Below are 12,865 nucleotides of genomic sequence, written 5' to 3' on the forward strand. Positions count from 1 at the left end.
ACAACTTTGTAAAATAAATAAATAAACCTTTCTATATTACGTTAATAAAAATCCTTAGAATTTTTTCCTCTGAAAATGTACTGAATACTATAAAAAATTTTAGGTTCCTAAAATTAGTTTTACATTTTTTCTTTTTATCATTGTTCTATCCATCAGATATATTTGTAGTGAATGATGATGTGATTCAAACAAGCATTAAAAAACGACTGGCTTGAATAGCCGCCCTTTTTCTTTTTCCAATTCGTTCACTTCCAAATACAAGTTAGTTTTCACTCTCTCAAACTTTATTTCTTGCTATTATAAAATTCATACAAGTCCATTTAATATTCTTTATTTCCTTCCTTCACCACAACATAACTTTTACAGGCAGTTTATATTAATTGTGGGTATGATTTTTGGCAAAACCCAAAGATGCTATTGTTGCTCAAAATGACCCTGCCAAAACCTGGGATCACGCCACACATTCACTTACATATTTTTCTTATGCATATATTTATACATATATCTCAAAGAATATGTAGCAGCTATAAAGATTTATTTTCTATTGTGTATCAATGCTCCTCCACCTCCACTTAGTAATTTGGTCACACACTGACCAATCAGCTGTCCCCTAAAGAACTTTTTAGTCCCTTTGGAAACCTTGGTCAGCGATTGTCAATGAAAAAGATAGAAATAAACAGAAATTCAAAGGAGGAAATTTACAACACATGTGGATGTATAGAGAGAAGAAATTTTATTAAACACAAGCAAACGATTATGGGATATTTACAAACAAAGGGCGATAACAAGAGTTAACGGACTTCCAAAACCCCCAGTTGCTCTTAGAATGTTATTGTGTTTTTTTTGTATGTTGTTGTTGTTGTTTTTATTTATATATATAAAAATAAAACGTGTAAGAGCATTATATCGGTAAACTAATTTAAAGTCCGAATAAAAGTAGTTTTGTAGCAGTAGTCGACGTTGATTAGTGTGTGACCACTGTCATCCTGAACTATTGTCACACAGTCCTCTAAATAGCTGGGTAGTTTGTGTTCTGTTGTGGACCAGGATATGAATATCCCAATTCGCTACAAAAGAAAATAATGAAATGAATGGAAAGAAGGAAACAAAACTCAATTGCTGGATAAAATAAACATGTCATTTATTTTCTGTCGAAAATAAAGGGTTTAAGGTGGAACAAGTGTTCATTCAGTTGTGGACGACTACACGCGTGGAAAAAAAAGGAATTAAGTATAGGACGAGAAATGGCAGTCCCGCATGTAGAAAGGAAAGAGTGTGAGAGAGAGAGTGTGTGTGTTGGCCTCAGAAAAACCGTGCATTCTTGATAGTAGTCGTCCATGTGGAAAAGTCTTCAAGTCAAGAGCTGTGGACGCGAACTTGCCTGATTGACGAACCAAGGCAAAAAGGGAAGAAAAAGGAAGTTGAATGGTGTTATTGACTTTTATATCGGAGTGAGTGTTCTGACTGCGCATGTCTAGAATTCCTTTCAGGGGAAGTGACGTTTCCCATGTGTGCGTACATGTGCGCGAATGTGTGCGTACATGTGTGTACGTTAGCGTGTTTGTGTGTATGCACGTGAATGTGAGTGTATGTATGAGGATGTGTATATGCATGTGTGTGTGTATGTGCGTGTGTACATGTGGGTGTGTATATGTGAGGAAAACATGTTCGAACAGTTCCCACCTTGGTTATCTCTGAGTACAGCAATCCTCTTCCATGACATTAGTTAGTTGATCAACACTAGATCGTTTAGAGTCTTCTTCCAATTTTAAATTATTCATCAAATCTCGTTGGGAAAGATCCTTGCCATCATCACTTGGTGGATAGATTTGATTGTGTTGGTCAGTGGCATTGTTGATGAATTTAACTTATCTATGTTTATATACTTTTATGTTTTATGGGTAGTAAACTAGGTATACTGGGCTATTTCTGTTGTATCCAACAAATATCCCCTTCTGGCATTTTGGATCTAGTTTTCATTATGTGTTAGAGTAGGCATAACACACCGAACCGAAAATGTGAATTTTTAAAAGATTGTGTTTTCTCTGGGTTATTTCATCATAGGGAGTCTGCTTTAAATGGTTGTTGAAGCATCTGTTTTATACAACTGCCAATGTCATGACATTGTAATCCATAAAATTTTGGGTAAGCCATTTTCCACGATCATGCATCTTGCCATTTCAAATAGTGTTCACCAATTCCTCTTGGCAGTTCCGTTTTGGTGAGGCGAATATGGTGCAAAGATCTTGTACTTCATATTTTTTTTGGCAGAATAATTTTTGGAAGTTGTTGGACTTGAACTCCAAACCATTGTCCAACTTCAGTATTTTTATTTTGCCGTAGGGAGAAACATCTGTGATGACTTTTTCGGCAGCAAGTGTAGGGTCACTTTTATTATTGACTAGCGGGGTTACCTGGCGTTGCCCGGGTGTTTGGAGGTGTGTGTTGGTGGTGGTGGTGGTGGTGGGGGGGTAGATTAAAACAACCCTGTTAAAAAAAAAAAACGTTGGCCGGTTGTTTGGAGGTGTAAAAAGCAAAAAAATAGTTTTAGTATAAAGGTAGGCTTGAACCCCAAACATTTGACGCGGAGGTGGAAAGGAAATGGGGAAAAAAACCCTGCAACCTAACCATCTCGACCACAGGAACAGATGAATTTGTAAGTGTGTTAAGTGGACGTTTATAAACCGAAATTAGCAGGTGCAATAACGTCAAGTTGCGAAAGCCAGTTTCTGTTTTTTCCCCGCTATGCGGCGATCAAACAATAAAAAAAAACTAACGTAAGGCAAATGAACAATGAAAACAGAGAAACGAACACATGAAAAATGGCTTAAATAAGCCTGTTTCGATATTAAAATTTAAAAAAATCGGTGGGTACCCGGGTGTTTTTGGGTGTCGCTAAGAATAAGCGAAGTAAAACAAAAAAAAAAAGCAGAAAAACGAACGTTACGTGAAAAATGGCTTAAATAACACTGGTTCAATATTTAAATTAAAAAAAAAAAAAAAAAAATCCTCACACACCACGATTCGAACCCAAAACGTTTAGATAATGAACCAAGGCCTTAACCAACTGAGCTAACACAACGTACATGAAATTTGTTTGGTTTTTCAACTATTTAAAGTAAATCAGATCACAACGTCATCTGGCGCATGCGTAGAATCGGTCATTGTCACAAGAGGACCGTTTTTGTTGACCCCCCCCTGTCGAAAATTGTCGATTTCGGGGTGAAAAAGTTAACGTTTTTGGTCAATTTTTCGATATTTTTCGAGCAAAGGATGGAGCTTCGATGTGATACTGAGTTTGTGAATTTTCGTCGCATCTGTCGAAAGATTTTAGCAGACATCCAAACATACACACATACATACATACATACATACATACATTTTCGCTTTTATATATATAGATAAGGTATACAAATACAGCACTGGAGAAATCATCAGTGAATGAGCAGCGTATCTGTTTTCTGCTTAAATCTGCCAGGTCTATGGGGCCAGCAAGGTTTGAATGGACCAAATGTAATATAGTAGTTGCTTGTTTGTCAGGGTGTTTATTTTTACTTTGAGAAAATTTTCATTAAAGGCAGATGTCACAATTTCTGGTGTTTGTATCTTTACTTATTATTTTCATTCTACTAACTACATCAGGTAGTTTTGCTATGTCATCATAGTTGCAATGGCCGAGTATTTTATGCCACGTATGAATATCATGGCATTGATGACAGCTGTCTTAAGTAATTTCATTTTCTGCATTTATTAGGTAGCATAATCTTTTGTGTACATTTATTTTGAATTTTGTACCATTTTTATTTTTGAGTTATATTTTAATTTTCTTTAAAATTTTTGGGTGCAGGTTTTATGAAAAATATGTCTTGTGGGTAGGAGGGTGTAAGTAGCACTATTTTTACAGTAACTATGGCGCAGTTTCCATTCATGTATAGTTAGCACACTTCAGCGTCTCCTCTTTTTAATGCTTTACCGCTAGTTTTTGTTCTATCTGCTAACCTCATATGGTAGTTTTCTGACTGGAATGTTTCATCAAAGTTTTTAATTTCTTTGCATCTCTAATGATATGGGAAGTGGCTCCTGCATCGACTAGTAAACCCACGGATGATATCAACATTCATATGTAGTAGTTCTCCATTTTAAATGTGAATGTGTATTTTTTTTTTTTTTTTTTGATATCTGCAATCCTTTTCATGGTATCCCTTCATTTGTAGCGACAGGACTTTTTCTTGTGAGTGGTGTGTTTACACCACAGTTTTCATCTTTTGCCATTGTTGGGATAGTTTTTAGATAGATGCCCTTTTCTATTACATGTAAAATACTGCGTCTCAGTCATTACGATTATCATTCCTCATAGTAGTCCTTGAAAAAGTGGAAGTTAACTTCATGACGTAGTCACTGCTCGACTGGTCTTTGTGTTTTAACGTTTCCTCAAAACTATAAAGTTCGGTTTTAAATTCTGAGAACATTAGTTCCTTATTGCTGTGGGTTTCATAGATAGAAAAAGGGTTGAAGTGGCTAGGTAGTCCTTTTAGTATCATCGCAATGACCACGGCATCGTCTACTGTTTGTCCAACATTTTTGAGAGCTGTTAAAACGGTTTCTGTCCTTATTATATAGTTTGTGACACTTTCATCAACTTTCTTTTGGAGAGATGTGTATACAAAGAAATAACCTTCAACTTTCCGTTTCCTGCATAATGTTTGCATAATATTTCAAGGTTCCCCCCCCCCCCGTTATCAGCAGCTTCTCTACTTATAAGGGATAAGCTGCTTTTATCATATAGAAACTGTACAAGTTCCACATAAGCTTCTTCATTTCTCTCATTATCGTTTCCATCTTCAATGGGATTTACTCCTAACACGGTGTCTTTAGACCGAGCATGGCCTAAGAATTTATTTTCACAAATTTTGTATTTTGCTTCATCTCCGTCGAAGAATAATCTGCTCCAGCAATTTCCATTCTCTTCTGAGCCCATAATCTGTTGTGAGTTGCATTGTTAGTGGAAAAGATTAGGAATAAACAGAAATTCAAAGAAGGAAATTTATGACATGTGTGGACGAATAGAGAGAAGAAATTTTATTAAACACAAGCAAAGGTTTATTTACAAACAAAGGGAGATAATAAGAAAGACAAGAGTTATTGGACTTCCAACATTCTACTCCTTCTTTTCTCAACCCGGGCAAGGTTTGACGTTCTGTCATCCAAATAAATTTTTTCATTGTTTTATTTTTTGCGTTTTTTTTTAAGAGGTTTTGTTATTTATTCCATGCTTCGTGTTCAACTATCAATTAATTATTTTATTAAGGGTGCTAACAAGCAATCCCTTAAAAATACTCGCCTCAGGACAGGTAAAATTAATTCCTCAAACACAATAGTCTTGCATCATTTTTATGTCCCTTTATGAGATGTAAAATCAACATATAATGCTACTAACCTTATTCCAATTTTGATCAAAAGTTCATTAAACGATTTTGATTCTATATTTTGAATTGAAATCCATGTTCAATGTTCAGGAGATGAAAAAGAGTTTTTCAGTGAGTAACTGATCTGTATAAGTCTTGGACTGTAAAATTTTGCAGACAAAGAACAAAGATCTCTTTCATGTCAACACAAAAAATTATGTGCGGTAATTCTAAAGGATCCAATATTTTTATGGAGCAATTCCAGTTTCTGATTGGTTGCTAGCAGAACGTGGCTCCATTTGATTTGTTAGTTCATATCGTCCTTGTCTATAAGTAGAATCATTCCAATTTTCTTAAATTATACCCCATCAGTATATCAAAAATATTACAAGACTATAAAATTTCTAAAATGTAAAGTTTAAGTTTAAAGAATATTAAGAATAAATTAAATTTCAGAAAATCTTGCTTAATTGCTGTCTAATTACTATAAATCAAATTTAATGCAAATCTAAAATATATAAATTTTCAAATTGGAGGTTATGTCCATATTATGGCCCCTAAAATCGTTTAACATATTCCAGAGAAACTGAAATTTCGAGAATATTTATTAATTGGCGTCTAATACCTATAATTAAAATTTCACAAAAATCATAAGTATCTGAATTTTCATGGAGGGATTTCAGCCCCTGTTTGTTGCCTTTTCACAAAACTAAATTAAACTAAATATAGTTCACATTAGCCAGCTTTATGTCTAGCAGCTCTCTTACAAAATTGATAATGATCAGCTAATTAATTTTGGTGTGAATCCTGTACATACAAATATATATAACATGTCTATATTTATATAGATAGAGACTATTTACAATCATAAAATGTATATAGTAAGAATATAGAGAAACAATTCTCATAAATATTTCATCTGATAGACGCTAAAACTTTCCTTATAAATTTATTCTTTTATAATTGTTTCTGATTTGAAACGGTTTAATCTTAAAACGTTCTTCAGTTATATTTACGACTTCCATACTGTTGTCCTTATCTTTGGTGTTTGTTTGACAATGTGGAACATAGTGAAACAGAGTTATTTCCCTTACCTCACAAATTCTGATGGGATTACTTACAGCCCTTTAAACCACTGGGTGAAGCCTGTTTCCTGTTGTTTTTAGTTACACAATTAAAGAGAACATGGAGCAGACATTTTTCGGTTTTAAACACAGCTTATTTTTTTATTATGTAGTTTTAGTCTTAAGTGTTTTTATTCATGCAATGTGTTACCACTAGAATATAATACAATGCTTAGGCCACTTTGTTCTTTTGCATACTTCAGATGCCTTGTGTCGAACGTGGAAATTATGATGGAATTTTGAAACCAACTCTTTACTGGAGTCTTGGGGGTGGGGTACATTGTTCACATACCATTTTCAGGGCCTTGTGATAGTCTTTCAGTTAATTTATAAAATCGTAGCATAGGCTTTGCAGAGGATTGAACTCAGGACCACTATTAACTGGCTTCCCACTGCAGCAATTGCAGCAATGTTAGACACTTTAAATGTGGAGGGAAGGAACCAGTACTCCCAAGAGTGTGCTCTGGAAAGGTACAAAAGTAACTACAAACTGATCTATTGGCATTCTCTGGTAGGGGTACTTCTACTGAAGAAGGTAGTAAAACCTGGAAGGGTGCACTTGCAAGGATCAAGTTGGACCACACTTTATCCTTTTTCGATTTATGAACTTATGAACTATTATGATAAAATCTGTTGACATTGGATTTGAAGGCAATCATGCTGTAAGCTGTGGAGAGGCAATCATATAAACCATGTGAGAGAATGCTAGTGTATTAAACTCAGTCAGGGACATTGAATTTAACCCTGGTGAAATTGCTGTTGTTGCGTGGTTTGGTGAGTGAGAGATTTTTGATGCATAGATATTCAATGCAAATTGTGAACTAGGAAATCATCTTTCAACGAGTTTTTTTGATCTCATGTGTGATGACAGAGGTCATTTATGAGGTGATAGACATTTCGTTCATTTTGGATATTGATGCATTTTCACCGAAGAGCTTGGAAGACAGGTTGTCAAGAACAGAGTTATGTTGGTTAGCAGAGCAGTATTCAATGAGTAATTTACCGTGGTTGAGGAGTCAAGCATAGCTAATCATTGAAACTTAGGTAGGACACAGAGCGGTGATAGACTGCTTGATTTTTAGAGAAGAGAAACAAGAGAGATCAGACATTTTTTAAACTAGAATGGACCGCATGTGGTGGGCATGGTAAAAATTGTGTCTGCTGGAATGAGAGTGAGGAAGCTTATGAGCGGAATCGCTGTTTGTAATTTGACCTACAATAATGATAATAACAATAATAATAACAACAACAATAATAAACAACAATAATAAACAACAATAATAAACAACAATAAAAACAATAACAACAACAATGATAGCAATAATAATAATAATAATAACAATAATAATTACAACAATAGCAATAACAATAATAATAATAATAATAATAACAATAATAACAACAATAATAATAACAACAATAATAACAACAATAATAAAAACAATAATAACAACAATAATAATAACAATAATAACAACAACAATAATAATAACAACAATAATAACAATAATAATAATAACAACAATAATAATAACAATAATAATAACAACAATAATAAAACAATAATAACAACAATAATAATAACAATAATAAAAACAATAATAATAACAATAATAATAATAACAACAATAATAACAACAATAATAACAACAATAACAATAATAACAACAATAATATTAATAACAACAATAATAACAATAATAATAACAATAATAACAACAACAATAACAATAATAATACTAATAACAACAATAATAACAACAACAATAATAATAACAACAATAATAAAAACAATAATAAAAACAATAATAACAACAATAATAATAACAACAATAATAACAACAATAATAAAAACAATAATAATAACAATAATAATAACAACAATAATAAAAACAATAATAATAACAATAATAACAATAATAACAACAACAATAATACTAATAACAACAATAATAACAACAATAATATTAATAAAAACTACAATAATAACAACAATAATAACAACAATAACAATAGTCTATTTGGATAAACGTTCATTTTACATAGTGACATGTATTAGGCAGCTTTTAGAAATTGACTTCCAAGTTAACCTATCTCTGAACATACTGAACAGGTCTTTATTTATCCCTCTTTCTTTCAACTACATTTTTATTACTTCTTTCCATGTTTTCGTTGACCTTTTCCTGTAAACTGGACTTGCTATCTACACTGTTCTACATCTACCCAGGAACTCGCATCCATTCTTTCAACATGTCTATACAATTGAAGCCTCTTGTTCTGCACACATCTCCCTCTACTTTTTTTTTATGACTCTTTTTCATCCCAAACAAGACGTATCGTCACTTGGATGTAAGGATCTGTGTAGGGATGAGACTTTACTGCTTGTTGGGCTTGTCAGGAGTAATTACGTTGAGGGGATATAAGGGGTTGTAGTTCGTCAAAGCATCCACCATTAAAATACTTGCAAAACAGGCAGAGGGATTCAACATTTTGTAGATGGGACAGAGGTTGAAGCTTAGATGACAGTTTGGGATCTATCAGGTTTGCGATTCTCTTTTTAACACTGTCCAGGGTGAGAGACTAGTAGCAGATGCACCAACCCAAATGTGACAACAATACTTCATACATGGGCGAATAGTGACCTTGTAGAGGTACAGGATACCTCCAAGCGTAAGTAACTTTCTAGCACAGTAGAGAGAGAGCCCACTTTTTCTGCAGCAGCCTTGGCAATGCTCTCGATGTATCTGTTCCAACTCATGTTCCCTGTGAACATTAAGCCAAGGAGTTTGAATGAAGTACTTTCAGGTAATGTATCTTTAGCCATAACTATTGGTGGTTGAGAAGGTTTTTTGTAATTATTAAAGGGTCTACTATTTAGGACCATGTCTAATGGGACTGTGGGGAATTGAGCAACAAGATATTTGTTTACATTACATTTAAACTTCTGCATGTTAGGACAATCAAATTTAATACAACCCAGGAAATTTTTATCAATTCTTTCAATGTGCCCATACTATTGAAGCTTCTTATTCTGCAGAAATCTCCTGCTACTGTTCGGATTTAATTTTCCTTTGAGCTCACAATAGTATAGTTATTTTAGTATTTGTTTTTTCTTTTTTTTTTTTTTTTCTTTTTAATTTTTTTGCTCAAAGTAGCCATCTTAGTTATAAGTGTTCTCGTCAATGACATATGCTGAATGTAAAATCCGGTTTCACTTTTTTTGCCTTTGCTTATCAAAGCTGCACCTTTTTTTTTATGGAAAATCTAAGAAAATTAACCCAAACAATTTAAAACCATACAAAATAGGATTTTTGATGATATAATTTAAAACAAAGGAATGTTTTTCTCAATTTTTTTATAAATTTTGTTTGGTTTTTCCTATCCTCAAAATGCATGAGATTTTTTTTGTTTTTGTAATGTGTAGCACGCATTTTATTATGCATTTTATATTATTTGAATTTTTCACACTATTGTTCACATCTTGGATGTTATAATCACAACGTTTTAGCCGATGTAACCTCCTACCCTTTTTAGCTGCATCTTGTTGAACTCAGGAATCTTTATGTTGAACTTGGAATCTGTGCAGAATTTTGACCGGGACCTTTATTTAATTAACAAGGGTAGTTTGTTAATAATTGTATTCTTAGTATCGTACATACTGAAGACTGAACGTTTTACCTCTGAAAATTTGTCACACTTAGAACAAGTTATTATTAACATTTTTATCTGTTGTGCCACAGGTCCTTGTGAACAATTTTAGTTTCTTTTCTAGAACTGTCCATCTGTGGAACACAATGCCATGGAGCTGCTTCCTGGCTGACTATAGCATGGTCATTTTCAAATCTAATATGAATAATTTTCTCTTGAGCCGCCCTCTTCAATAATCTAGCCCTACCCAATTTCCACCTTTACTGATCATATTGTCTCATCATCTATATAACACTTAACCTTTATTCTAACGTGACCTCCAGGCCTTGATAAGCAGTGACCCTCCACCCGAGTAAAAATAAATAACAACAAAAAAAAACTATTCTTGTTTGAAATTCCATACAGATTCTCGAGTTTGCTAAAACACACCTGAAAAAAGCTCAGAAGTTACATCGACCAAAATGTAATACGAAAAACATCTAAGATGAGAACAGTAGTCCAAATAATCCCAATAATATAAATTATCAGTCCTCATCTAAAAAAATCCGAAACATTATACATTTTCTTGTAACTTTTATGGAGTATTTTATTAATTTATTGCATTTAATATTTGGTGAACCCAAAGAATCTTGTGCCTCCCACTATATTTTTTTAGTTTTATCTTTTTTTCAGTTCTTCCAGCAGATTATTATCATATGGACACTAGTCTACAAGATTAACAAAAATAAAAAAATGAAAAAAGTCAATATTTAAATATTTGTAGAGGTACTCAGTTTCTAGTAAATCGATCATCCATTTTATAACAACTCAAAGTTTTTAGGCCACATTTCGCGAATTTTGCCTTTTTTTTTTAAAGAATTTTAGCCTTTTTGTAGATTGTTTTAAAAAGTGAAATTTTTAAAAAGAAAAAAAAAAGGCTAAATTCACGAAATTTGGTCTAATAACATCAAGAGGTTCTAAAATGGGTTACTGATTTTTTGTTTTTTTACAAAGGCGTCACCGCTTATCAAAGTGTGGAGGCCACTCAAGGAGAAGGGTTAATGGGTGTAGAATGGTCAAGGGGAAATATCAGAGTCAACATTAGTAGTGGAAATTTGGTAAATTGGATTACTTAAGGGGATGGCTCATCAAGAATTTGTTCACGTTTAACTTGAAGACAACCATATTGTAGTCAGTTGGAAAGCAGGAAAACAGAACAGAGTTCCACAGGCGTGCACTTCTAAGAAACAAGCTTTGTTCATGGAATCTATGTTTAGGTTTAGGCACAGATAAAGAGTGGGAGAAATTATTGATAGTGGTTTCAGCTAGACGAGTGTTTTTTGTGAAAGTCAGGATGAGGGAGGACCATAGATTGGAGCTCAGATGAGAACTTGCCATGAAAATAATGATAAAGAAGAGACAGGCTCACAACATCTCTTCTCTGAGAAAAAGGTTGCAGGGAAGAGAAAAGAGCATCCCCCACTAAGCTATGAAGTCTATTTTGAACTCTGTCAAGGCAGGCTAAGCTGTTTCTAGCAGATTCTGCCCAGATGTGGCAACAGTACTCCATCCTTGGACATACTTGGCTCTTATACACGTGGAGAACTGCAACAGCAGTGAGATATCTATTGGAGCAGTAGAACAATCCCACCATTTTCCCAGCAGCCCTGACAATGGATTTGATTGATGGATTTGATCTTGTTCCATTTCAGATCAGGAGTAAAGGTCAAGCCCAGAAGCTTGTCAAAACATGGAATCTCCCCAAAATTGATACCAGGCAGGGATCAGAGCGATGATGATGGAAAGATAGAAGCTTGGTTTTAGATGCATTAAAATTAACCAGCCACCTTATTCCCCATTGCACCACGTGGTCAAAATCAGAGGAAAGAGAATTAGAGAGAAGTTGGTTGTTTACTACTTTTGAAGTGCTGCCATAGATAGTAGTGTTGTCAGCATAAGTGTTTACAAATGATCTTAGGATCTGATTTGGGAAATCATTGATGTAGATCAGGAAAAGAGGTGGGTCCAGGATGGACTCCTGATGAACTTCAGCATTAATACTGTGAGCTTCTGATTTCTGCCCATCAACCACTATTCTTATGAACCTATTAGAGTGAGATGATTTAATAATTCAAAAGACATTTCCAGCAATACCATAGCTGGAGATTTTGTGGAGTAAACCTTTATTCCATACCCTATCAAAAGCCTTTGCTATGTCAAGAGCAATTATCCTAGAAAGAAAGCTTTCGTCGAGAGATTTGCTAATCCCATGAGATATAACTGTTAGCACATCTGCTGTAGATCTAGCAGAATGGAAGCCATATTTGCATGTCACTGAGAAGGTTATTTTTTCTGAGGTGGTTGACTACTTCTCTATTTAACACAGATTGTAACAACTTACTCATGACGCACAGGAGACTGATTGGTCTGTATTGAGAGGAAGATGAGCGATCACCTGAATTTTTAAATACGGGACGTACTGATGACGTTTTCCAGGGTGTTGGGGAGCATTTTTCCTTAAGACAATGCTTAAATAGTTTTGTAATTATGGGAGCTAGTTCTGGTTGAAGCTTTATGAGCACTATAATAGGAATGCTATCAGGACCAGCTGTTTTGAATCGAGGTTTTTGATTAGCTTGGCATAAATATTTGTAAGTCGCATAGCATGTTTTCAGATACAGGGAGAAATACAGGGGGTTGGCGGCCCTG

The 12,865-nt window shown here is 34.1% G+C and overlaps 1 long non-coding RNA gene across 1 annotated transcript; it reads right to left on the minus strand.

The window, feature by feature from the left end:
- Positions 1 to 837: 837 nt before the first annotated feature.
- Positions 838 to 10,649, minus strand: LOC145293200 (uncharacterized). Its single transcript, XR_013869682.1, has 2 exons — positions 9,464 to 10,649; positions 838 to 1,067 (listed from the first exon to the last, which is right to left on the minus strand). It is a non-coding gene; the product is annotated as an uncharacterized LOC145293200 (long non-coding RNA).
- Between the last annotated feature and the right edge of the window lie 2,216 nt (positions 10,650 to 12,865).

The sequence above is a fragment of the Euprymna scolopes genome, chromosome 2, assembly GCF_053919585.1.
Source record: "Euprymna scolopes isolate OS-2025 chromosome 2, ASM5391958v1, whole genome shotgun sequence".
NCBI classification, from domain to species: domain Eukaryota; kingdom Metazoa; phylum Mollusca; class Cephalopoda; order Sepiida; family Sepiolidae; genus Euprymna; species Euprymna scolopes.